The sequence below is a fragment of the Saccopteryx bilineata genome, chromosome 5 (assembly GCF_036850765.1).
Source record: "Saccopteryx bilineata isolate mSacBil1 chromosome 5, mSacBil1_pri_phased_curated, whole genome shotgun sequence".
NCBI lineage: Eukaryota > Metazoa > Chordata > Mammalia > Chiroptera > Emballonuridae > Saccopteryx > Saccopteryx bilineata.
In genome coordinates this window covers 137255857-137283169 of record NC_089494.1, presented here as the reverse complement: position 1 = coordinate 137283169, position 27313 = coordinate 137255857, and the positions used below count along the sequence as shown (strand labels likewise).

Below are 27313 nucleotides of genomic sequence, written 5' to 3'. Positions count from 1 at the left end.
TTTTAATATTCTCTTTGATTTGTTAGTATTTTGTTTAGGATTATTGCATCTGTATTCATTAGAGATATTGGTCTGTAGTTTTCTTTTTCAGTATTGTCCTTTGCCATGTTTTGTTGTGAGGGTTATATTGGACTTATAAAATGTTTTTGGAAGTATTGCTTCTCCTTCAATTTTTTGCAAGACTTTGAGAAAGATAGGAACCAAATCTTCTTTGAATGTTTGGTAGAATTCACTAGTGTAGCTATCTGGTGCCGGACTTTTATTTTTGGGGAGGTTTTTGATAGTTGTTTCTATTTCCTCCCTGCTTATGGGTCTATTTAGGCTTTCCACTTCTTTGTGATTCAGTCTAGAAAGATTGTATAGTTCTAGGAATTTATCCACTTTTTTTAGATTGTTGGTTTGGTAACATACAGTTTTTCATAGTATTCTACAATGATCCTTTGTTTATCTATGATTCCTGTGGTAATTTCTCTTCTTTTATTTTGGATTTTGTTTATATGAGTCCTTTATCTTTTTTCCTTAGTGAGTCTTTCCAGGGGCTTGTCAGTTTTGCTGATCTTTTAAAAAAAATAGCTCTTTGTTGTATTAATTTTTTCTATAGTTTTTCTGTTCTCTATTTCATTTATTTCTGCTCTGATTTTTATTATGCCCTTTCTTCTGCTGGCTTTGGGTTGTGTTTGTTCTTTTTCTAGTTTCTTAAGATGTGTTGTTAAGTTGTTTACTTGGGCTCTCTCTTGTTTTTTGATATAAGCCTGTAATGATATGAACTTTTATTACTGCTTTTGCTGCATCCAAGATATTGAGATGTCATGTTGTCATTTCTGTTTTTATGTGTGTGTGTGTGTGTGTATATATATATATATATATATATATATATATATTTTTTTTTTTTTTTTTTTTATTTTTATTTTTCTGAAGCTGGAAACGGTGAGAGACAGACAGACTTCCGCATGCGCCCGGCCGGGATCCACCCGGCACACCCACTAGGGGTGACGCTCTGCCCACCAGGGGGCGATGCTCTGCCTCTCCGGGGCGTTGCTCTGCCGCTACCAGAGCCACTCTAGCGCCTGGGGCAGAGGCCAAGGAGCCATCCCTAGCGCCCAGGCCATCTTTTGCTCCAATGGAGCCTTGGCTGCGGGAGGGGAAGAGAGAGACAGAGAGGAAGGGGGGGGGGGTGGAGAAGCAAATGGGCGCTTCTCCTATGTGCCCTGGCCGGGAATTGAACTCGGGTCCCCTGCATGCCAGGCCGATGCTCTACTGCTTAGCCAACCGGCTAGGGCCTTATATTTTTAAGATTTTATATATTCATTTGAGAGAGAGAGAGAGAGGGAGAGAGAGAGAGAGAAGAGAGAGAAGAGAGACACAAGGGGGGAGGAGCAGGAAGCATCAGCTCCCATATGTGTCCAGACTTGGCAAGCCCAGGGTTTTGAACCGGTGACCTCAGCTTTCCAGGTTGACTCTTTATCCACTGCGCCACCTGTATATATCTTTTGATCTCCGCTTTTATTTCTTCTTTGACTCAGTCATTTTTTAGAAGTATGTTGTTTAATTTCCACATTCTTGTGGGTTTTTTCACTTCTTTTTGTAGTTGAATTCTAGTTTCAAAGCCTTATGGTCAGAGAATATGCTTGATATAGTTTCAGTCTTTCTGAATTTGTTGATTTTAGTTTTGTTGTCCAACATGTGGTCTATTCTTGAGAATGTTTTATGTGCACTGGAGAAAAATGTATTCTCTGAGGTTCTGGGATGAAATTTCCTATAGATGTTTTTTTATATAGATTTGTTCTAGTGTTTCATTTAAGGCTGATATTTCCGTATTGATTTTCTGTTTAGATGAATGATCTAGAACCATCAATGGTGAATTGAGACCTCCAAGTGGGATTGTATTTTTGTTGGTTCCTATTTTTAGATCAGTTAGTAGATGTCTGATATATTTTGGTGTTCCCTGGTTTGGTGCATATCTATTAAGAAGTGTTATGTCTTCTTCGTACAGTGTCCCCTTTCTCATTATGAAATGACCATCTTTGTCTCTGGTTAACTTTGTTGTCTTGTAGTCAGCATTGTCAGATATAAGTATGGCTACACCGCTCTTCTTTGGATATTATTTACTTGGTGAATCATTTTCTAACCTTTCACTTTGAATTTATTTTTATCCTTTCAGCTTAGATGTGTCTTTTGAAGGCAGCATACAGTGTGGTTTTGCTTTTTGATCCAATCTGGTACTCTGTACCTCTTTATTGATGAGTTCAGTCCATTTATATTTAGTGTAATTATTGACACTTGAGGATTTCTTATTGCCATTTTATATATATACAGCTTTCTGATGGCTCTGTGTCTTGTTTGGTTCTTCTCTTTTGTTCTTCTGTCAGTTGTTTTTGTTTGGTGGTATTCTATACTTCTTTCCTCTTTCTTTTTTTAAGCTATGCTTTTCAGTGTTGTCATTTTAAGGGGTGGTTACCATTATGTTATTAAAAGAAATTATATTTATTAGGTTCTGTTATCTCATGAGTGCTTCTGTACATCATTCTGCTTTGCTAGTGCTGATCTTTGTCCTTTCCCCTTTTATGTTATTGTTGTCACATATTATCCTTGTTTTTATTGTGGTTTTGTTGGAGCTTTTACTTGTAGTTTTGTTTTGTTTTGCTTTTTGTATTTGGTTGGATAATCCCTTTTAGTATTTCCTGAAGTGGGGGTTTTCTGGTGATAAATTCCCTCAGCTGCTCTATATCTGCAAATGTTTTTATTTCCCTTTATATTTGAAGGATAGTTTTGAAAGATAGCTTTGATGGATATAGTATTCTTGGCTGGTATTTCCTCTCTTTTAGTACTTTAAATGTTAGGGTCTACTCTCTTCTGGCTTGTAGAGTTTCTGCTGAGACATCTGATGATAGCCTAAGGGGTCTTCCTTTTATATGTTACATTCTTCTTTTCCCTAGGTGCCTTGAGGATTTTTTCTTTGTCATTGATTTGTGATAATTTCATTACTATGTGCCTTGGAGTAGGTCTGTTTGGGGTGAGGTAACTTGGTATTCTGTTTGCTTCTTGGAATCCAAGCTCTAACTCTTAGTGCAGGCTTGGGAAGTTCTCATCGATTATTTGTTTGAATATGTTCTCCATTCCCTTTTCCCTCTCCTCTTCTTCTAATATACCCATTATTTTTATATTGATCTTCCTGATGGAGTCAGACAATTCTTGTAGGGCTTTCTCATTATTTTTAATCTAGGTCTCTCTCTTCTTCCTTCTGTAGTACCTCTAGTTGCCTGTCTTCAGTGTCACTGATTCTGTCATTTATCTGGCCTGTTCTATCAGCTAAGCTTGTTAACTCATTTTTCAATTCAGGTATTGAGTTTTTCAGCTCTGGTTCTTTTTTTGTAGTTTCAATTTCCTTATTCATTAAATTGTTTTTTTTTTGAGTTCACTAAATTGCCTTTCAATATTTTTGTATTTCATTGAATATTTTTAGAATTTGAATTTTGAATTGTCATTTAACTTCAAGGTTTCCATATAATTGAGATTTTTTTCTGGAGATATTTTATCATCTATCTGAGCTATGGCTCTGTCTTGTGTATCCATGATATTTGATTTCTTTTTCCTTGGTCACATTTGAGAGTGATATTGCTAATAACACTAACAGATAACAAAAGAATAAAAATAAGAATTGAAAACACAATGAAAAAATGGAAATTTTATAAAGGTAAGTAGAACAACAACTACAGAGAACAAGTAGCAGGAACTGAGGAAAAATGAAAAAAGAGAAAAAGTGAAGTAAAAAACAGAATGCCACAAAATAGTATGATTCCAAAATATATATAATGATTTGTCGAAAAAGGGCGTTCAGATGAGAGGGGAAAGAAGAAAAGAGAGAAAAAAAGTAAAAGAAAGTGTCAAATGAAAACTTCATAAAAAATAAGAATAAAAATATTACAACTATGGATAATGAAGTTCAAGTGGGAAAAAGAGAAAGAAGAAAAATGATAAAAAGAAAAAAATTTGTTTTGAGAGGTAACTTTTTCTTTTTCCAGCAGGTGGCGCTGTTCTACAAGCTTTGCCTCTGTGAGGTTTTTGGGTGGAGTTCTGCTGAGGCGTTGCTGTGGTAATGATGTAGGCAGGGCCGCAGTCACGTTGGTAGGAGGAGCTTGTTGTTAGGGCTTTGCAATTTTGTTGCTTTAGCAGTAGCTGTCTCAGGTTTCTCAGTGCCTTTCCTGACGCCCCAAAAGAGCAGGGAATCAAACCCTGGGCACCTCTGCCTCTCATTGGAGAGAGCAGCTGGAGATTCAGCTGTGGGCGATGTGCTACTGCCATTGTTGGCAGCAAGGGTAGCAATGCAGAACTTGGGAGGCGTTTGGGAGACACAGCCGGGACCTTCCACCAATGCCATTCAAAGTGAGGTCCCGGGCAGGGCAGGAGCTGCGCAAAGGTTCCCTCCTGAGCTGAGCTTCTGGGGCAGGTGGTGCACAGATTGCAGATCAAGCGTGCCTTCATATCATGCAGGCCAAACTCCGTGGGTTGTAGATGGAGTACATCTCAGCGCCCCAGGGTGATCTCCTTGGCTTACTCCTGCGCCCATCTGTGGGGGTGGGGGTGGGGGTAGGGAAATGCAGCGGCCTATGTGCACGCCCAGTTCCTGCAATGGCAGATGGAGCTCAGCGGTGCGGACAGACTGGGAACCCACTGTGCTCCTGCTCTTGGTTGGGCAATCACCTTTATTCAGTTCCTTCTCCTCTGCCCCTCAGTTTCCTCTTCTCCCAGCTCAAACAAAACGCATGCTAAAAGTGCCTCCCTCCCTCTGTCAGATCAGTGAGGAAAGAGAAATTCCACACTCCGGCGTTTTTCCTTCTTGAGTGGATTCTATCTTCGGCTGCCTTCTCACCCAATCATACCTTTTTCTGGTGTGTATATATTTCAAGTTCATCTGAGTTTTTTTTTTCTGCATCTAGGTTTTGAATTTGTTGAAATATCAAGGAGAGAGATTGGGAGTATCTCTCATGCCACCATTTCTCTTAGAGTCTTTGTTTTAAAGCCTCTTTTAAAGTCTGTTACATGCTTTAAAGTCTTAAGTATTCCTTCACAACGTTTTTTGTTTTGTTTCCATTTTCATGAAATATCTTTTTTTTATATCCCTTTCAGTCTGTGTGTGTCTTTAGATAGCATACGTTTGGGTCATGTTTTCTTACTTCTTCAGCCATCATGTGTTTTGATTGGAGCATTTAATCCATTTGCATTTAAAGTAATTGTCAATAGATTATTGCCATTTTATTAATATATTTTATCTTTACTTTTGTTAAAGAAGACCCTTGAACATGTCTTGTAATATTAGTTTGGAAGTGATGAACTCACTTTTAGTTTTTTTTCTGGGAAGCTCTTTATCTGTTCTTTGATTCTGAATGATAGCCTTTTTGGGTAGACTAGTCTTGGTTGTAGGTCCTTGCTTATCACTTTGAATATTTTGTGCTAGTCTCTTCTGGCCTACAAAGTTTCTGTTGAGAACAGCTGACAGTCTTAAGGGAGCTCTCTTGTATGTAACTGCTTTTCTCTTGCTGCTTTTAAGAGTCTCTCTTTGTCTTTAACTTTTGGCATTTTAATTATGATATATCTTGGTGTGGACTATTTGAGTTTATCTTATTTGGGACTCTCGGCTTCCTAGGCTTATAGGTCTATTTCCTTCACCAGGTTAGGGAAGTTTTTATTGTGTTCTTTTATTCTGACTAATTCTTTTTTTATGTTTTATGTCTCTGCGTTGAAGTTCTCACCACATTTATTCTTCTCTAAATTCATTGAGCATCCTTTTTTTTTTTTTTTTTTTTTTAAATTTTAAAAACTACTGAAGTATTCAGTTTAATTTTTTTTTTTTATTTACTTTATTCATTTTTTAGAGAGGAGAGAGACAGAGGAGAGAGAGACAGAGAGAGAAGGGGGGAGGAGCTGGAAGCATCAACTCCCATATGTGCCTTGACCAGGCAAGCCCAGGGTTTCGAACCGGCGACCTCAGCATTTCCAGGTCGACGCTTTATCCACTGCGCCACCACAGGTCAGGCTTGAGCATCCTTATAACTGGCTTTTTGAAATGGAAGTAAGTGTCATGTAGATTGCTTATCTCCATTTTGTTTTGTTCTTTTTCTGGAGTTTTGTTCTGTTCTTTCATTTGGGACATGTTTCTTTGTCTTTTCATTTTGGTATCCTCTCTGTGTTTATTGCTATGTATTAGGTAGAGCTGCTATATGTCCAGGGTTGGTAAAGTAACCATATATGTAGTAGGTCCCATGGGGCGCATTGGTGCAGCCTGTCCTATCACTTAAACCTGGATGCTCCGGGTGTGACCTGTCCTATCCCCACCCTTCCTCCTGTGTGAGCTGTGTATACCCACCTGTGGTAGTTGAGTCTTTATTGCTGTTGGCAACTCAGTGCAAGGGGTTGACCCCCAGGCCAAATGGCTGTGATAATCAGCCGTGACTACATCAGAGGAGCTGCTGTTCAGGGGCCCACCCCACAGAGCAGGACTTACTTCACTAGGGTCTGGTGCCAGATGAGTCTTTCCCTTGAGCATGTCACTCGTGGAGGTGGTTGTGTGGTGCTTTGGAGTGGTCTGAAGTTGTCTATCAGGTGTGCTGGGTATGGGGCCTTGTAGGAGGCCTGGTACACTAAGGTCAGCCATCACCTGTGCTGTGCCTGGGACCACAAGGTGATCTGCAGATGGCTGCTACTCGTGCTGGGCGTGGAGGTGCCAGGAGAGGCCACACTGCAAACAAGAGCTGGCTGCCACTACTGCTGGGCCCAGGGCCACTTAACGAGTGGTATAGAGCATTTCAAGGTCAGATGCTGTTAGTTCGGGGTTTGTGGAGATTTTAGGTGAGTCCACAGCATGAACCGAGACAGCCTTGACATTTTGAAGAGTATACGCAGGTCAGTTATTTTCTAGAATACTCTTTAGTTGCACTTGTCCATTGTGTCCTCACAGTTAGACTCAGGTTATGCATTTTTGGCAGGAATTGCACAAAAATGCCTCTCAGCATGGTGTGTATTTGTTCCATTGTTGGTGATGGAACTTTGGTTACTTATGTGCCAGGTTTTTCTATTGTCAAGTGTCATCCTGGCATTCCAACTATGGTTGTCAGATGGTGATTTCAAAATCATTAGTCTGTGTATATTTTTAATTTAGAATTCTGTGAGGAAGAGGTCTTTGTATTAATAGGAACTCACAATGCCTCTCTACATGTTTTAATAAATTATGTCAGGCATTATGTAGCTTTTGTCTGGCATATAAGCATTTATAAGTTTACTCGTGTGTGAAAGGGAATCATTTAATACCCTAGTAATTCAAAATTCATTTTGATTTGTCTCTGGTATATTATTTGTTCCTTTAAAAAACTAGTTAGGGCCCTGGCCGGTTGGCTCAGTGGTAGAGAGTTGGCCTGGCGTGCAGAAGTCCCGGGTTCGATTCCCGGCCAGGGCACACAGGAGAAGCGCCCATCTGCTTCTCCACCCCTCCCCCTCTCCTTCCTCTCTGTCTCTCTCTTCCCCTCCCGCAGCCAAGGCTCCATTGGAGCTAAGATGGCCCCGGCGCTGGGGATGGCTCTGTGGCCTCTGCCTCAGGTGCTAGAGTGGCTCAGGTCACAACATAGCGATGCCCCAGATGGGCAGAGCATCGCCCCCTGGTGGACAGAGCGTCGCCTCCTGGTGGGCGTGCCAGGTGGATCCCGGTCGGGCGCATGCGGGAGTCTGTCTGACTGTCTCTCCCCGTTTCCAGCTTCAGAAAAATACAAATAAATAAATAAATAAATAAATAAATAAAAAACTAGTTAGTAGTAAAACTTTATTTTGTTCAGAACATCCCTGGTAATTGGTACCAAGGAGTAAAAGAAGAACATCTGGCAGGGAAATAAACTTGCTTAGAGCTAAAATCTTTGTAAGGCAGTGATCTGATATATTATGTAAAGCACTTTGTCTTCATTTAAAATGGAATCCGGGGACTTGCAGAATGACAGATCATATGTTGCCCTTATTACTAAAAAGGCTTTGTTTGCTTTAAAAACAGATACCATACTAAGATCGTAGCATACTTATAAGAATACATAAATTTGTTCCCTAAATGGAACCTGGGTCTGAAAAGTGTTCTTTACATTTAGGCATCAGGTTATTTTCTGCCTTAAGTTATAAGCAGTATACATGTGAGTTTGTAAAATAAACAGTTGAATTCCTGATGGCCTTGTGAAAATTAGTGTTTTGTGGAAAATTAGTGGTTTACTTCATAGTAAAATAGTAAAGAAAGCACACCTTTATCTTCCAGTAACAGGGTGAGATATTTAAATATCTTTCTTGTAGAAAATATTCTTTTAAGATAATTGTTGGATTTAGGGTGTGACAATGGTAATATAAAGTTGGCATTTCTTGTTTTCTGGGAGTTAACTATTAATAACAAAGAGAGGGAAGAACTAAAATGCAAACCCATGTTCCACTAAACAAGACAGCTAAAGCCCCGGGCCGCAGAACAGGTGGAAAGCTTGCCAACAGCAGGGGAGATTAAGCAGGTGGAACATGGGAACATGTAGGGAGATGCCTCAGCTGCAGGGCCCAGTGCTAGTGAGGGATGCTTCATGAAGTCCAAGGCCCACCCTGAGATGCAAAACCCAGAGTCTGTGTTACAAAAACAAAATGGGTTTCTTGAGCTAATGGCAGGAGTTTTCCCTGAATCTGGCTTGATTCTGAGAATTAGAGAAATGAAGCCAAAGAGGCTCACAAATGAGTTACTTTTGGTTTGGATGTGTCTATTTTGAGGTGCCTTTGCAGTGTGAAAAACCACACACTGCCTATCTTCGTTGGCTGGTGAGAAGTAAAAAACAATTATCACGTAAAATCTTAAATCAAGAAAGGATATAGCTGGTTCAGCACTGGAGCCACTTTGACTTTTTGCATGACCCTCCTATAAATAGCTTGTCCAGGAAAATCTCACCTCCTTCAAAGATGAAGAATCAGAAGGAATCCAGCTCTAGGCCACTTCCACCATTCAAGAATCAAAAAGGAAGAAAGGAACGGAAAAGGGACAAATGAAGAATATCCCCCAGGAAAATTGCTGTAAAGAAGATGACAGTTATGACCAAACATTTTGCCATGAATTTTAAAACTTTAATGGAAATACCGTATTTCCCCATGTATAAGACAGACCCTTTTCCAAAAAATTTGGGGTCTAAAACCTGGGTGTGTCTTATACAATGGTTGTGGCATTTCAAATGCCATAGATAGAACTGAGGACAAGGCAGTATATGAAGACAGTGATTCATCATCAGACAAAGATGAGTATGAGCTAATGCATGGGAGTTTTGACAGTAATGAGGAGTTGTATGAACTTTATGATGAATAAAACTTGAGTTCAATAACTATGTTATACATTTTTTTTTCAAATTTCAGGCCCCCAAATTAAAGTGCGTCTTATACATGGGGAGATATGGTATTTACTGCTGACAGCACAAAGCTGTGATATAAGAAGCCAGGGAGGAGATAATATGACTATATGAAAAAATGAAATGTGAGCTTATTGAATGGAAAGAAAAATGAAATAAAACCATAACTGAAATTCAGGTGAAACCAAGAGGGTCAAAAAGGCCAATAGGTACTTGGAAACCCCAATAAAGGACATAGAAGCTAGAAATGGACAAAGTAGGTAAAATTTACCAAAATGAATAAAAATGTTAAAAAGTTTTAAAGAGAAAGTGATAGCTATAGAACTCAGAAAAAGAAGAACCAACATATGCATGTTTGAATCTCAGAAGAAGAAATATAATGAAACACAACGAATATTTAAACATAGAATTCAAGGTAACATTTCTGACAAAAACACACACACTTACACATACACACCACACATGCACACACCACATCACACACACACCATACCACACACACCACACACGCACACAACATTGTAAGAATATTTGACCATGTTCTTTTTGTTTGTTAAACAGTAGTGTTTTGGAGGAAAAGATAACAGACTTATTTTTCTGGTACTTAATAACCTGTGTAGATAAAATTGGTTGAAAATTTTTTTTTGATTTTATTTATTTATTTTATAAATTTTTATTAATGTTAATGTGGTGACATCAATAAATCAGGGTACATATATTCAAAGAAAACATGTCCAGATTATCTTGTCATTCAATTATGTTGCATACCAATCACCCAAAGTCAGATTGTCCTCTGTCACCTTCTATCTAGTTTTCTTTGTGCCCCTCCCCCTTCCCCTTCCCCTTTCCCTCCTTCCCTCCTGCACCCTCCCCCCCGTAACCACCAAACTCTTGTCCATGTCTCTTCATCTCATTTTTATGTCCCACCAATTCACTCCGTATAATATTATCAAGATGACACCATTTTGTTGTAAATGATCCGATGTCATCATTTCTTATGACTGAATAGTATTCCATAGTGTATATGTGCCACATCTTCTTTATCCAGTCTTCTATTGAAGGGCTTTTTGGTTGTTTCCATGTCTTGGCCACTGTGAACAATGCTGCAATGAACATGGGGCTGCGTGTGTCTTTACGTATCAATGTTTCTGAGTTTTGGGGGTATATACCCAATAGAGGGATTGCTGGGTCTAAGGTAATTCTATTTTCAGTTTTTTGAGGAACCACCATACTTTCTTCCATAATGGTTGTACTACTTTACATTCCCACCAACAGTGAATGAGGGTTCCTTTTTCTCCACAGCCTCTCCAGCATTTGCTATTACTTGTCTTGTTGATAATAGCTAATCTAACAGGTGTGAGGTGGTATCTCATTGTAGTTTTGATTTGCATTTCTCTAATAACTAATGAAGATGAGCATCTTTTCATATATCTGTTGGCCATTTGTATTTCTTCCTGGGAGAAGTGTCTATGTCCTCTTCCCATTTTTTTATTGGATTGTTTGTTTCTTGTTTTATGAGTTCTTTGTAAATTTTGGATATTAGACCCTTATCTGAGCTGTTGTTTGAAAATATCATTTCCCATTTAGTTGGCTGTTTTTTTTGTTGTCAGTTTCTCTTGCTGAGCAAAAACTTATTTAGTCTGATGTAGTCCCATTCATTTATCTTTGCCTTCACTTCTCTTGCCTTTGGAGTCGAATTCATAAAATGCTCTTTAAAACCCAGGTCCATGAGTTTAGTACCTATGTCTTCTTCTATGTACTTTATTGTTTCAGGTCTTATATTTAGGTCTTTGATCCATTTTGAATTAATTTTAGTACAAGGGGACAAGCTGTAGTTGAGTTTCGTTCTTTTGCACGTGGCTTTCCAGTTTTCCCAGCACCATTTATTGAAGAGGCTTTCTTTGCTCCATTGTGTGTTGTTGGCCCCTTTATCAAAAATTATTTGACCATATATATGTGGTTTTATTTCTGGACTTTGTATTCTGTTCCATTGGTCTGAGTGTCTATTTTTCTGCCAATACCATGCTGTTTTGATTATCGTGGCCCTATAATATAGTTTGAAGTCAGATATTGTAATGCCCGCAGCTTCATTCTTTTTCCTTAGGATTGCTTTGGCTATTCGGGGATTTTTATAGTTCCATATAAATCTGATGATTTCTTTGTTCCATTTCTTTAAAGAATGTCATAGGAATTTTGATGGGAATTGCATTAAATTTATAAATTGCTTTGGATAATATGGCCATTTTGATTATATTTATTCCTCCTATCCACGAACAAGGAATATTTTTCCATCTCATTGTATCTTTTTCTATTTCCCTTAACAATGCTTTGTAGTTTTCGTTATATCCTTTACATTCTTTGTTATGTTTATTCCTAGGTATTTTTTTTTTGTTGCAATTGTGAAGGGGATTATTCTTCTGAGTTTTCTGATATTTCATTGTTGGCATGTAAAAAGGCTATGGACTTTTGTATGTTAACTTTGTATCCTGTGACCTTACTGGATTTATTGTTTCTAGTAATCTTTTTGTGGATTCTTTGGGGTTTTCGATGTATAGGATCATATCATTTGCAAAAAGTGATACCTTTACTTCTTCTTTTCCGATATGAATGCCTTTTATTTCTTTCTGTTGTCTGATTGCTCTAGCCAGAACTTCTAGCACCATGTTAAATAAGAGTGGAGAGAGTGGACAACCCTGTCTTGTTCCTGATTTAAGGTAGAAAGTTTCAGTTTTATGCCATTTAATATGATGTTGGCTGATGGTTTATCATATATGGCCTTTATAATGTTGAGATATTTTCCTTCTATACCCATTTTGTTGAGTGTCTTAAACATAAAGTTGTGTTGTATTTTATCGAATGCGTTTCTGCATCTATTGATAAGATCATGTGGTTTTTGTTCTTTGTTATGTTGATATGGTGTATTACGTTAACTGTTTTACGTATGTTGAACCATCCTTGAGATTCTGGGATGAATCCCACTTGATCATGATGTATTATTTTTTTATATGTTGTTGTTTTCGATTTGACAGTATTTTGTTTAGTATTTTAGCATCTGTATTCATTAGAGATATTGGTCTGTAGTTTTCTTTTTTTGTGCCATTCTTGCCAGGTTTCGGTATGAGGGTTATGTTGGCCTCATAAAATGTGTTTGGAAATATTGCTTCTTCTATTTTTTGGAAGACTCTGAGTAGAATAGGAGCCAAGTCTTTGAATGTTTGGTAGAATTCACTAGTGTAACCGTCTGGGCCTGGACTTTTATTTTGGGGAGGTTTTTAATAGTTTTTTCTATTTCTTCCCTGTTAATTGGTCTGCTTAGGCTTTCTGCTTCATGACTCAGTCTAGGAAGGTTGTATTGTTTAGGAATTTATCCATTTCTTTTGGATTGTTGAATTTGGTGGCATATAGTTTTTCATAGTATTCTACAATAATTCTTTGTATATCTATGATGTCTGTATTGATTTCTCCTCTTTCATTTTGAATTTTGTTTATATGACTCCTTTCTCCTTTTTCCTTGGTGAGTCTTGCCAAGGGTTTGCCAATTTTGTTGATCTTGTCAAAGAATCAGCTCCTTGTTTTATTAATTTTTTCTATAGTTTTTCTGTTCTCTATTTGATTTATTTCTGCTGTGATTTTTATTATTTCCTTTCTTCGGCTGGTTTTGTGTTGTCTTTGTTCTTCTTTTCCTAGTTCCTTAAGGTGTGAAGTCATGTGGTTCACTTGGGCTTTCTCTTGTTTGTTCATATAGGCCTGAAGTGATATGAACTTCCCTCTTATTACTGCTTTTGCTGCATCCCAGAGATTCTGATATGTCGTATTGTCATTTTCATTTGTCTGTTTCATATATCTTTTGATCTCTGCACTTATTTCTTCTTTGACCCATTCATTTTTTAAAAGTATGTTGTTTAGTTTCCACATTTTTGTGGGGGGTTTTCCCTCTTTTTTGCAGTTGAATTCTAGTTTCAAGGCTTTATGATCAGAAAATATGCTTGGTACTATTTCAAGTTTTCTGAATTTGCTGATGTTATTTTTTGGCCCAACATATGGTCAATTCTTGAGAATGTTCCATGTACACTAGAGAAAAATATATACTCTGTCACTTTGGCATGAAGTGTCCTGTAGATATCTATCATATCCAGGTGCTCTAGTGTTTCGTTTAATGCCAATATATCTTTATTGATTCTCTGTTTGGATGACTGATCTAGAGCCATCAGCGGTGTATTGAGGTCTCCAAGTATGATTGTATTTTTGTCAGTTTTTGTTTTTAGGTCAATAAGTAGCTGTTTTATATATCTTGGTCCTCCTTCGTTTGGTGCATATATATTAAGGATTGTTATGTCTTCTTTTTGTGTGTGTGTGTGTTTTTTTTGTTGTTGTTATGTCTTCTTGATTCAGTGTCCCCTTAATCATTATGAAATGACCATTTTTGTCTCTCAGTACATTTGCTGTCTTGTAGTCAGCATTATTAGATATAAGTTATTGCCACACCTGCTTTTTTTTGGATGTTATTTGCTTGGAGTATTGTTTTCCAGTCTTTAACTTTGAATTTGTTTTTATCCTTGTTGCTTAGAATGTGTTTCTTGTAGGCAGCATATAGTTGGATTCTCTTTTTTAATCCATTCTGCTATTCTGTGTCTTTTTACTGGTGAGTTTAATCCATTTACATTTAGTGTAATTATTGACACTTGTGGGTTCCCTATTGCCATTTTACAAATTTCTTTTTGTTAGTTTTGTATCTTTTTTTTTTTTTTGTATTTTTCTGAAGCTGGAAACAGAGAGAGACAGACTCCCGCATGCGCCCGATCAGGATCCACCCAGCACGCCTTCCAGGGGGCGATGCTCTTCCCACCAGGGGGCGATGCTCTGCCCATCTGGGGTGTCGCTATGTTGTAACCAGAGTCACTCTAGCACCTGAGGCAGAGGCCACAGAGCCATCCCCAGCGCCCGAGCCATCTTAGCTCCAATGGAGCCTTGGCTGCGGGAAGGGAAGAGAGAGACAGGAAGGAGAGGGGGAGGGGTGGAGAAGCAGATGGGCGCTTCTCCTGTGTGCCCTGGCCAGGAATCGAACCCGGGACTTCTGCACGCCAGGCCGACGCTCTACCACTGAACCAGCCGGCCAGGGGCAGTTTTGTATCTTGTTTGATTCTTCTCTTTTGTTTTTGTATCATTTGTTTTTGTTTGTTTGTATTTCATACTTCTTTCCTCTGTTGCTGCCTTTTTTAAGTCATGTGCTTCTGTGGTGGTTTTTTCATGGGTGGTTACCATTAAGTAATGAAAAGGGTACCTACCATATATTCATTGTAGTACCCTATCTTATGAGTGTTTCTGCACTTCATCGTCCTTTGCTACTGTTAATCTCCGTCCTCTGCACCACCCCCCTTTTTTTTATTGTGTTCCTGGCGGAGCTTTTACTTGTGGTTTTGTTTTGTTTTGTTCTTTTAATCTGTTTGGAAAACCCCCTTTAGTAATTCCTGGAGTGGGGGTTTTCTGATGATAAATTCCCTCATCTTTTCTGTATCTGTGAATGTTTTTATTTCTCCTTTGTACTTGAAGGATAGCTTTGATGGGTATAGTATTCATGGCTGAAAGTTCCTCTCTTTCAGGACTTTAAATATTGGGGTCCACTCTCTTCTAGCTTGGAGAGTTTCTGTTGAGAAATCTGATGATAATCTAATGGGCCTTCCTGTATATGTTGTATTCTTCTTTTCCCTGGCTGCCTTGAGAATTTTTTATTTGTTGTTGGTTTGTGCCATTTTCATTATGATGTGCCTTGGAATAGGTTTGTTGTGGTTAAGAAAACTTGGTGTTCTGTTTGCTTCTTGAATTTGAGGCTTTAGTTCTTTCCACAGGCTTGGGAAGTTCTCGTTTATTATTTGTTTGAATATATTCTCCATTCCATTTTCTCTCTCTTCTCCCTCTGATATACCTATTATTATGTTATTCTTTTTGATGGAGGCAGACAATTCCTGTAGGGCTTTCTCATTTTTTAAAATTTTTGAGTCTCTTTCTTCTTCTGTCTGTTGTGCCTGAAGTTGCTTGTCTTCTATGTCACTAATCCTACTTTCAATCTGGCCTTTTCTATTAGCTAAGCTTGTTACCTCAGTTCATGAGTTGAGTTTTTCATCTCTGATGGATTTCTTTTATAGTTTCAATTTCCTTGGTAATATATTCTTTGTGTTTGTTGAGTTTTCTGAGCTTCCTAAATTGCCTTTCTGTGTTTTTTTTGTATATCTCTGAGTATTTTTAAGATTTCAATTTTAAATTCTCTGTCATTGAGCTCCTAGGTTTCCAATATATTAAATATTTTCTCCATAGATTTTTCCATCTATCTGTTTTACTCCTCTAGCTTTTGTATCCATGATATTTGATTTCCTTTTTCTTAATGGCATCTGAGGGTGGTCTTGTTGAATGCACTAATGAGAATTAAAAAAGAATAAAAAGTGGCCTGACCTGTGGTTGCTCAGTGGATAAAGTGTTGACCTGGAAATGCTGAGGTCGCGGTTCGAAACCCTGGACTTGCCTGGTCAAGGCACATATGGGAGTTGATGCTTCCAGCTCCTCCCCCCTTCTCTCTCTCTGTCTCTCTCTCTCCCTCTCTCCTCTCTAAAAAGGAATAAATAAAGTAAACGAAAGAATAAAAAGTAAAAAGAAATGGAAAAAAATTTCGAAAAAAACACACACAAAAATAATTTATTATTTCCCTCCCCTTATCTTTCTTTGCTTCTCCTCCTCTCCCCTCCTCCTTAGGAAAATATCGTGATGAACTGTGAATTATATTATGCTAAATGGAACAAAAACTGCCTATAACAGAGGACCTGAGTTGGGGGGAAGTGTTCAAGAGGCAAAAAAGGAATTGGGGCCCACAAAATGCAAAAAAGGAAAAAATTTGGGTGAAGTATAAAATGATTTGCTTGTAAGTGATGGTCGACTGAGAGATATAATGAGAGGGATAAGAGGGAAACAGAAAAAAGGAAAAAAAAGAAAAATTATTGTATTAAGTGGAGATCCTGGGTTGAGAGGAATGTTAATGAGTTAAAAAGCACCCAAAATGCCACACACAAAGAAAACTTGAGTCCCAAATTAAATAATTTGTTCGTGATTGACGATTGAATGAGAGGAAAAGTAAAAGGAGAAAAGAAGAAACTAATGGAAAGGGAGAAATAAGAAAAACGGGAAAAGGAAAGGAAAGGAAGAAAAAAGAAAAAAAACAAGGAGAGAGAGAGTTAAGGGTTTTGGAGTGTAACCTTCATGGAGAGTAAGGAAGAAGAAAAGAAATAAAATGTAACACTTATGGGTAGTGTAGTTCAAGAAAAAGAGTAAGACGGGCAGAGAATAAAAGGACAAAGGTGGAGGAAATAGAAATAATAATAGTAAAGGCAAGAAGATGAAAGAAACAAAGAAATAGTGGAACAAAGTATAAAGTCTGTGGATTTTTCTTGATTTTGAGAGGTTAACTTCTTCCTTTTTCTTTCCTCTCCCTCTTCCTGGTCGGTGACTGTACCCCATGCTCTGCCCCTGTGGCATGCTTAGGTAGGGATTTGCAGTTGATGAGAGTCTACGGCAATGTCATATATTAGGCTTCAGTCTCATTGGTAGTCAAGGCTTTTTAGCGTTTGCAGGCTCCGACAATGAGAGAGTCTTTTTTCCCGGAACCTCTCTCCTAGTCTCTCCTTCCTGAATTAGCAGCCTGATGATCCAGCTATGAGGCTGCTGCTGCCTCTGCCTGGGGAGTAAGAGGCTCAGAGAGCTGGCAAATCCTCACTCTATCCCCACTCAATGCAGGGCTCTGGCAGTCAGAGCCGCCAGCGTAGTCAGGCGGGGCTGGGAGCCAATTGCTCTCAAGGTGACTTTCTATGAGCCTCCAGGCCTGTTCAGCACGCCTAGCACTCTGTGGGTCTACTCTCCCAGGCTTTCTGCACTTTGTAACCTGTTTTGGCTGGGAAGAAGCTGCCCTAGTCATTGCCCGCAGTACAGGAGGTCTTAATATCTGCCAAGTCCCTCTTTTTATTTATTTTCTTTAGTTATTTATTCATTTTTTCAGAGAGGAGAGGGAGAGACAGAGAGAAAGGGGGGAGGAGCTGGAAGCATCAACTCTCATATGTGCCTTGACCAGGCAAGCCAAGGGTTTTGAACCGGTGACCTCAGCATTTCCAGGTTGACGCTTTATCCACTGCGCCACCACAGGTCAAGTCTCTCTTTTTAGCATATATCCCTGAGTATGAAAGCTCTACCAGTCAGAAGTTGCCCCCACCCCTTTAGCAAGAGACACTAAAAAATATCACGCGTCTTGTCTTGGATCACTGAACTGAGAGAGATCTTGTCAGTTAGAGCTGCGTAGGTCAGTTGGGAGGTGAGCAGACTGTGGGTTAAGCTAATTTCAGCGATTGGATCCCCCGATTTGCTCCAGGAAGGACTGCAAGCTGCCCGCTTGCCCCTCCCCCAACGCTTGATTGTTAGCTTGGATGGCTGGGTGAGGTGCCCCACCCGCCTAGAGAAGCTCGGGCGTAGGGAAGTTCGCTTTGGTGCACTCCCCGCACACAGCTGGCAGCTGCTGCTTGTGGCGCCGGATGTTGCTCACCCCGCAGCGCGGGGGCGGTTTCTCGCGTGGGCTGATTCACCACAGGCACACTCCTTCCTCGGCTTGAACAAACGTCCGCGCCGCAGCCTAGCTTCCTCCACACCTTAGCCACCCCCACTCTCAGTTCCAAGTGAAAGCAGCCTTTGCTCAGGCTAGTGAGGAAGGCAGAGTATTCCTTTGTCCATCTTACTTTCTTCAGGGTTGATTATATATTTAGTCATTTTTTCGCTCGATCCTACCTTCGCCTTCAGTGTGTGAAACTTCCATACGCTCCAAGGATAGATTTTTCTGTCTCTGGTTGATGAACTTGTTGAAATTTTGGGGAGATTTGTCGGTCACTCTCCTCACGGCACCATTTCTCTGACGTTACTCTCTTTATTTTAGAGAGAGAGGGAGAGAAAGGTGGGGGTAAGAGTGGGAAACATCACCTTATAGTAGTTCTCATATCTCCTTTGACTGGGCAAGCCTGGGGTTTTGAACTGGTGATCTCAGCATTCCAGGTTGACTGATGCCTTATCCACTGTGCCACCACAGGCCTGGCAAAATTGGTTAAAATTAAACATGGAGATTAGATCCTTGGAGATATTAAGATATTAGTTGCACTCATGTTATATAATTTGGTTAAATAGGCAAAATTTGCTTCATCTTCAAGTGTTCTTTTTTTAATTTAGGTAATCTTTAAATATAAAAGCGTAACTAATGTGAATATAAAAATTCAAAATAAAAACATGAAATTTCAAAATAAACATGAGAAAATTAAAAGCAGTTCTTTACTTAAGACAGGCTCACAACCTATTTCTTCATCTGTTTTTAAGACATAATTATTAGACTATGTGAAAATGCTTTTTGATGGTTGATATATTTTAACTAAGAAATTTTGGTTGACTTACATCTTTTTTTTTTTTTTTTTGACAGACAGAGCAGAGGGAGGGACAGATAGAGACAGACAGACAGGAAGAGAGATGAGATGCATCAATTCTTCATTGTGGTATCTTAGTGGTTCATTGATTGCATTCTCATATGTGCCTTGATGGGGTGAGGGCGGCCACAGCAAAGCGAGTGACTCCTTGCTCAAGCCAGCGACCTTGAGCTTAAGCCAGCAAGCTTGGGGTTCAAGTCATCAACCTTTGGGCTCAAGCCAGTGACCATGGGGTCATGTCTATGATCCCACGCTCAAGCCAGCGACCCTGTGTTCAGGCCGGATAAGCCTGTGTTCAAGCCAGCGACCTTGGGGTTTTGAACCTGGATCTTTCATGTCCCAGTCCAGTGCTCTATACTCTGTGCCACCACCTGGTCAGGCTGACTTACATCTTTGATTCTTGTCATGCCCTCAATGATCTTTTAAAAAATATATCCATGATTATGCACCCCCCCCCAAAAAAAAAACAAAACACAATGAGAAGGAAGGTTGAAGCAGGGATTTTTAAATCCCTTGATAAGAAGGGGAAATTGACTTAAAGGGATTAAATTTACCTATCTAGACTTTAGTAGTGTTGCTAAGACTAAACCCAGCCTCTTCATATCTAACTCGGTATTCTTTTAATCACATCACAGTAATACAACTCATCAATAAGAAGCATCACACACAGATTTGAACAGAATGTCAAAAATGCTAAATATAGAAGAAACAACAATTAAATATACAGGCTAATTAAATGTGAATAGGGCCTGACCAGGTGGTGGCACAGTGGATAGAGCATCAGACTGGGATGTAGAGGACCAAGGTTCGAGACCTTAAAGTTGCCAGCTTGAGCACAGGATCATCTGGTTTGAGCAAAGCTCACCATCTTGGACCCAAGGTCGCTGGCTTGAGCAAGAGGTTACTCGGTCAAGGCACATATGAGAAAGCAATGAATGAACAACTAAGGTGTTGCAAGAAAAAACTGATGATTGCTGCTTCTCATCTTTCTCCATTCCTGTCTGTCCCTATCTTGACTGTCTCTCTGTCTCTGTAAAGAAAAAAAATGTGAATGGGTCCTATTCTCCTAATAATTCTCATGTCAGGTACAGTTGAAGAGCACTTAAATAAGGAAAGGTTGAAAATAAAGGGATGAGCAAGGCAAGTGCAAATAATCCTAAAGCAGATTTGGTGATATAAAATAGGGTAGAATTTGAAGTTAATGCACTGGACAGAATAAAGTAGTATATTATGTAATGATGGATGAAAGGTCCAATTAACAAAGCAGCTGTAACAGTCATAAACAAGTAGGTACCAAACATAGAAGCCATGTATGTATTTTTATATATATGTATATATGTGTTTGTGTGTGTATATATATATATGCAAAATATGTCTATACATAAGAGGATTTGATTAAAATAGTTATATTAGATTTGTTACATTTCTTTTATAATTAGATCGATCCAAAAGATACAAATAAGGCTATAGGGAAATAGAATAACATAATAAGTCTTTTGAATGAAGAACTTCATTAGTTTAAAAGCCCATGGAATTCTTTTGCAGAATCAGTTTTGGACTTGCCAACATAGTAAATCTTACATTGGAAAGAAGCAGAAATTTTACAATACAAGTTATCTGATAATTTATTCTTTCAGAAAATATTGTTGACCTAGTATGTTTTTGACGTACGAGTTAGTAAGCCATATTTGACAGTATCATTCAGTAAAACTGACTTTTTTGAGGTATACAGATACTGAATTTTAGCATATGTATTATAACAAATGTGTATAGTTCTATTTTTACCCCCACAATTGGAATACCATACAGCTGTATCAATCCCCCAAAATTGTGTAAATACTCAGTAATGAGATTGCAAGATTATATGGTAAATGCATATTTAACTTTGGAAAATAGTTTGCCCATTTTAAAATAAAGTATCATTTTATATATTCCCACTAATATTATATGAAAGTTCCTGTTATTGTACATCTTCACCTTTTATATAGGGGTTGGCAAAAGTAGGTTTACAGTTGTTGGTTTGGAAAATAATACAATAATAAATAAATAACATAAGAATAAACCCTGTGTTTTGCATACTCACAACTATTAAACCTACCCTTGCTCCATCTCCTGTACTTCGTATGATAAGCCTTTTAAATTTTTTTTTTTTTTCTGAAGCTGGAAACGGGGAGAGACAGTCAGACAGACTCCCGCATGCGCCCGACCGGGATCCACCCGGCACGCCCACCAGGGGCGATGCTCTGCCCACCAGGGGGCAATGCTCTGCCCCTCTGGGGCGTCGCTCTGCCGCGACCAGAGCCACTCTAGCGCCTGGGGCAGAGGCCAAGGAGCCATCCCCAGCGCCCGGGCCATCTTTGCTCCAATGGAGCCTTGGCTGCGGGAGGGGAAGAGAGAGACAGAGAAGAAGGAGGGGGTGGGGGTGGAGAAGCAAATGGGCGCTTTTCCTATGTGCCCTGGCCGAGAATCGAACCCGGGTCCCCCGCACGCCAGGCCGACGCTCTACCGCTGAGCCAACCGGCCAGGGCCATAAGCCTTTTAAATTTTAACAATTCTAAGACACTTCTCCCAGGAAGAAATACAAATGGCCAACAGATATATGAAAAGATGCTCATCTTCTTTAGCTATTAGAGAAATGCAAATCAAAACGGCAATGAGATACCACCTCACACCTGTTCGATTAGCTGTTATTAGCAAGTCAGGTAATAGCAAATGTTGGAGAGGCTGTGGAGAAAAAGGAACCCTCATCCACTGTTGGTGGGAATGTAAAGTAGTACAACCATTATGGAAGAAAGTATGGTGGTTCCTCAAAAAACTGAAAATAGAACTACCTTATGACCCAGCAATTCCTCTACTGGGTATATATCCCCAAAACTCAGAAACATTGATACGTAAAGACACATGCAGCCCCATGTTTATTGCAGCATTGTTCACAGTGGCCAGGACATAGAAACAACCAAAAAGCCCATCAATAGATGACTGGATAAAGAAGATGTGGCACATATACACTATGGAATACTACTCAGCCATAAGAAATGATGACATCGGAACATTTACAGCAAAATGGTGGGATCTTGATAACATGATACGAAGCGAAATAAGTAAATCAGAAAAAAACAGGAACTGTATTATTCCATACGTAGGTGGGACATAATAGTGAAACTAAGAGACATTGATAAGAGTGTGGTGGTTACAGGGGGGAGGGGGAATGGGAGAGGGAAAGGGGGAGGGGGAGGGGCACAGAGAGAACAAGATAGAGGGTGACGGAGGACAATCTGACTTTGGGTGGTGGGTATGCAACATAATTGAACGACAAGATAACCTGGACTTGTTATCTTTGAATATATGTATCCTGATTTATTGATGCCACCCCATTAAAAAAATAAAATTATATAAAAAAAAAATTTTAACAATTCTAGTAGGTGTGTATTGATATCTTGTAGTTTAATTTGCATGATCTAATGACTGATAAGGTTGAGCATCTTTTTTTTTTTTTTTTTTTTGTATTTTTCTGAAGCTGGAAACGGGGAGAGACAGTCAGACAGACTCCCGCATGCGCCCGACCAGGATCCACCTGGCACGCCCACCAGGGGCTACGCTCTGCCCACCAGGGGGCGATGCTCTGCCCCTCCGGGGGGTCGCTCTGCCACGACCAGAGCCACTCTAGTGCCTGGGGCAGAGGCCAAGGAGCCAACCCCAGCGCCTGGGCCATCTCTGCTCCAATGGAGCCTTGGCTGTGGGAGGGGAAGAGAGAGACAGAGAGGAAGGAGGGGGAGGGGATGGAGAAGCAAATGGGCGCTTCTCCTGTGTGCCCTGGCCGGGAATCGAACCCGGGTCCCCCGCACGCCAGGCCGATGCTCTACCGCTGAGCCAACCGGCCAGGGCCAGGTTGAGCATCTTTTAAAGTATTTACATACCATACACCCACATATGTTTGTCAAGTGTTCAAATCTTTCGTTCCATTCCTTAATTGGATTTTTTTCTCATTGTTGAATTTTGAGAGTTCTTTATATATTCTATATATAAGATCTTTATTAGATGATTTATTCTTTGCAAATATGTTCCTCCAAGTCTGTGGTTCCTCTTATTTTCTTAACAGTAAAAGTTTTTTATTTTAATGAAATCCAATTTGTCAATCTTTTCTTTAATGGATGATTTCAGTGTTGTATCTTTTGCCTAACAGAAGGTTGCAGTGATTTTTCTCTATGCTTAATTCTAGAGCTTGTATACTTTCATGTTTTATGGTAGGTCTGTGGTTCATTTTGAATTAATTTTAGATCAGTTTGGGGAGAATTGACCTTTTAACAATATTGAGCCTTATGATCCCTGAGCAAGTTCTCTCTCCATTTATTTATGTCTTTTAAATTTCCTCTTGAGTGTTTCCTTTCTTATCTTTTGCATCTTTATTTTAATTCAGCCCTAAATAGTTCATAGATTTTTATATAAAATAGTATTTAAATAAATTTTCAATTTCCCTTTTGTTCATGACTGGTATGTAGAAATAAAGTTGATGCTTTAAAAAAATGTTTATTTTACATCTTCCAATCTTGCTAAACTTGGTTATTAGTGCTAGCTTTGATGATGATGATGTATATGCCATTGGATTTCTACATTCTTCCTTTTCAATCTGGATGCCTTTTATTTCTTTTCTTATACCCCTTGCTAAAAATCTTCAGCACAATGTTGAATAGAAGTGGTAAAAGCTGGTATTATTCTTTTTTGTGATATTAAAGGGAAAAGGTTCAGTCTTTACCATTAAGGACAATGTTAGCTGTGTGTTTTTATTTCCCTTCTGTTCCTAGTGTGCTGAAAGGGTTTATCAGGAATGTGTGTTGATTTTTTTATTGCATTTTTGGCATCTGTTGAAATGATCATATGAACTTTCTTTTTAGTTTAATGTCATAGTAAACTTCACCATCTGAATGGTGGTGGGGGGTGGGGAGTGGAGAGTGGGCATCTGAAATGAGGAGGTCCTAAGGGGCTGACCACTCCCCCCCCCACCATTCAGATGCCAGTTGAAATTCCAGGTTGTCACTTGTGCTTCTGAGTTGCTATACATGGGGGTTCCCCACAAATCGCTCCTTAGATTTCAGATGTCAGTCAAAAGGTCAAGTTGTTACCTGTACTTACGAATGATTGGCTATAAATTGGAGTTTCCCTCGAGTCCCTCCTCAGGTTCAATTAATTTGCTAGAGCATCTCACAGAATTCAGAGAAGCATTCTACTTACTAGGTCACCAGTTTATTATAAAAGGAACAGGCAGATGAAAGGGCTGCATTGGGCAAGGTGTGTGGGAAGGGTGTGGCACTTCCATGCACTGCTGTTCCCGAATTTCTCTGTGTGTTCACCAACTTGGAAGCTCATAGAGCCCCCTGCTTTTGAGTTTTTATGGAGGCTTCATTACATATGCAGGATTGATTAAATCATTGGCCATTGATGATTGATTCAATGGTGAGAATTGGTTCACCTCCAGCCCTTGTCCCTTGTTCCAGAGGTCAGGGGTGGAACTGAAAGTTCATTCCTCTCATCCAAATTTGGTCCTCTGGCATCCAGCCCCCATCCTTAGGTGGAGACTGAAAGCAACTTCATAAACATTTCTGCAAAAAAGCTGTTGGCACTTTTCCAGAGATGGTGTTGAATCTGTAGATTGCTTTGTTTGGGTCACATTGCTGTCCTCACAAGTCTTTTGGGTCATAAACACAGCCTGTGTTTTCACTTCCTTAGGTCTGAATTTCTTTCAGCAGCGCTTGTCAGGTGTCAGTGGATAAGTCAGACCTCCTTGATTAAGTCTATTCCTAAGTATTTTATTCTTTTTTATATTAATAGAAATGGAATGGTTTTTAAAAATATTCCTTTTGGATTGTTCATTGCTAGTGTATAGAAATGCAACTGATTTTTGTGTGTTGATTTTATATTCTGCAACTTTGCTCAGTTTATTAGTTCTTGTAGGTTTTTGTTTTGTTCATGTATGGAATAGAATCAGTAGGATTTTCTACGTATTAAAGAGTATGTTGTTTGTGAATAAGAGCTGATTTTACTTCTTCCTTTCCAATTTGGATGCCTTTTATTTCCTTTCTCTTTCCTAATTGTTCTGGCTAGAACTTCCAGTACTCTGTAGAAGTGGTGAGAGTAGGCATCTTTGTCTTATACTTCATCTGACAGGAAGAGCTTCCGTTTTGGCAGACACTTAGCGGTGCTGGGAGGATGGTGGGCTTGGAGGAGGGCAGGAACTCCTGTGCCTTTCCTACATATCTTGCCTTCCATCTTACTGTTCCTGGGTTGTATCCTTTTATATTAAAATTATAGTCTAAATAAATGGTTTTCCTGAGCTCTGTGAGCTGCTGTAGCAAACTAATCAAATTGAGGGGATCATGGCAATCTAATTAGTAATCAGTTATTCAGAAGCACAGGCAAGAACCTGGATTTGCAGTTGGCATCTTAAATGGCGAATGTAGCAATCTTGTGGGACTGAGCCCTTATTCTATGGAATCTGACTCCTAACTCCAGGTAGAGAGTATCAGAGCTGGGTTGAGTTGTAGCACACACAGTTGGTGTCCCTGGAGAACTGGAGAATTGCCTTTTGTGGGAAAAACCCACACACAGTTGGTCACAGAAAATGTGCAGTGTGGTCCTAGAGGAGAAACACAGGACTGCTTTTTCCTAGACATTCTGTTTCTGTTATGAGCTCCTTATTATCCACATGAGGAGGTTGGTTTAATCAAATCTAGTAAGAAGTTGGCAAAATCAAATTTATCATAAAGACTGCTGCCACCAAAGAAGACACATAGCCACCTGGAAACAGGAGAACTAGGCTTGGTAAAGGAACAGTTTAAGCGAGTGAGAGCTAAAGAGCTCAGTGTCAGCACGTGAGAATCACTGGAGAAGACAAGAGAGGTGAATAGGGACCTTGAGGAGCCGGGATCCAGATGACATGCCCTGTCAGGCTAGCAGTGTCTGTTGACATCGATGGTAGGACTCAAGTGGGCAGTGGTTCCTGATGGTGTTCTCTGTAACTTGGAGACAGTTTCAACATACAAATTACACATGACAGAGACAGTCATTAGGCTGTCCACAAACATGCCAAAACAGGAAATTATAAAAGAGATCGGGGGAAGGGAGGAAAACAAACATTCTGGGAACAGTGAGTTTCTTTTCTTAGGTAAACTAATTAGCTGGTAGGTAGCAAAAAGGCCAGCTTGCCCCTGATCATGCTATCTGGGGTTATTAAGGAAAAAAATAAATTCTTCACTCTCTGAAAAACCTTGGGAATTTAACTGTAGAATATATATTATAGGCTATCTCTCTGTAGTGTCTACCAGTGGCCTTCATTTATACTTGTACCAAGTCAGAACCATTTCCCTCATCTGGATTTTCTTAGGTTTTGTTTTTTAAAGCAATATGAATAAAATGTAAGTAATTTCATATTATTTATGTAGGTGGTGTGGCGCATGTACATATATTTAATTTAGACCTGGTGAATACAAGATTATTTAACATGGGATTTTTTTTCTTTTTCTTTCTTTTTTGGACTGCCAAGCAACTTTATACTTAGGTTTTCCTTGGACTACATAATTGACACTATCTTTTAATGGTTACTAATGGTTGCATATCATTCTAGGCCTGGCTTTATCAATTCCTTGATTACTCTAGCCCAAAACACCAAACTCTTTTTCTTAATCTTTGGTATACAGAAAGACAGAGACCTGGTGTAATGTGCATTGTGAAATGCATTTTTATTTTGGATGTGTAAAATACAAATTTCTAGTGTAATGGAATACTAGAAATCATCCAAAAATTACTAATATATTTCTTAATTGGTGACAGGTATTCTATTAAGCATTTAGTATATGAGGTGCTGTTTATCGTAGTTTGGCTTTTCTGAATTAATTGTGACAAGCTATTATAATAAGATCTTTTGAAAGTTTCTTTCCAAGCTTCTTGAGCTGATGTTTTTTACCTTTGGCCAGTGGGGTAGACTATATATTATTTTTGATACTCTTTAAAGACATGTCGGGACTTACTGTTCACTTAAGCCAGATGGCATTGTCAACTTCTTTTCCTGAAAAGGAAGAGCTTTGGGGGAGTTGCAACAGTAAAACCTCATTTGCCTTTTAATGAAGCTCTTCTCTTGACATAAATTAGTACAATAGGAGGTTTTTACAGAACTGACCACTCCTCTTTCATGTATGAAGATTCTTAGAGGGCTGGGCACAAATGTATTTGTGGGTAAATTCTCTTTGTGAAATTTTGCAGTAGCAAGTTCATAAGGTTGTATAAAAATAATACTGTTTTATAGGATAAAAACAAGCAAAGAATTTACAAGCTAAGGAGTTCTTTTATATTTATACCAGTCATCCAATTGGCCTGTAGTCAGAATCCAAGTTAGGGGTCCGTCAGGTGTGAACAACACTTTTAATAATAGTG

At 39.2% G+C, this 27313-nt stretch overlaps 1 protein-coding gene across 2 annotated transcripts in view; it reads left to right on the top strand.

Moving 5' to 3' along the window:
* Window positions 1-27313, top strand: part of RAB18 (RAB18, member RAS oncogene family) — a 54060-nt gene that overhangs the window by 10765 nt on the left and 15982 nt on the right. The window lies entirely within an intron of this gene.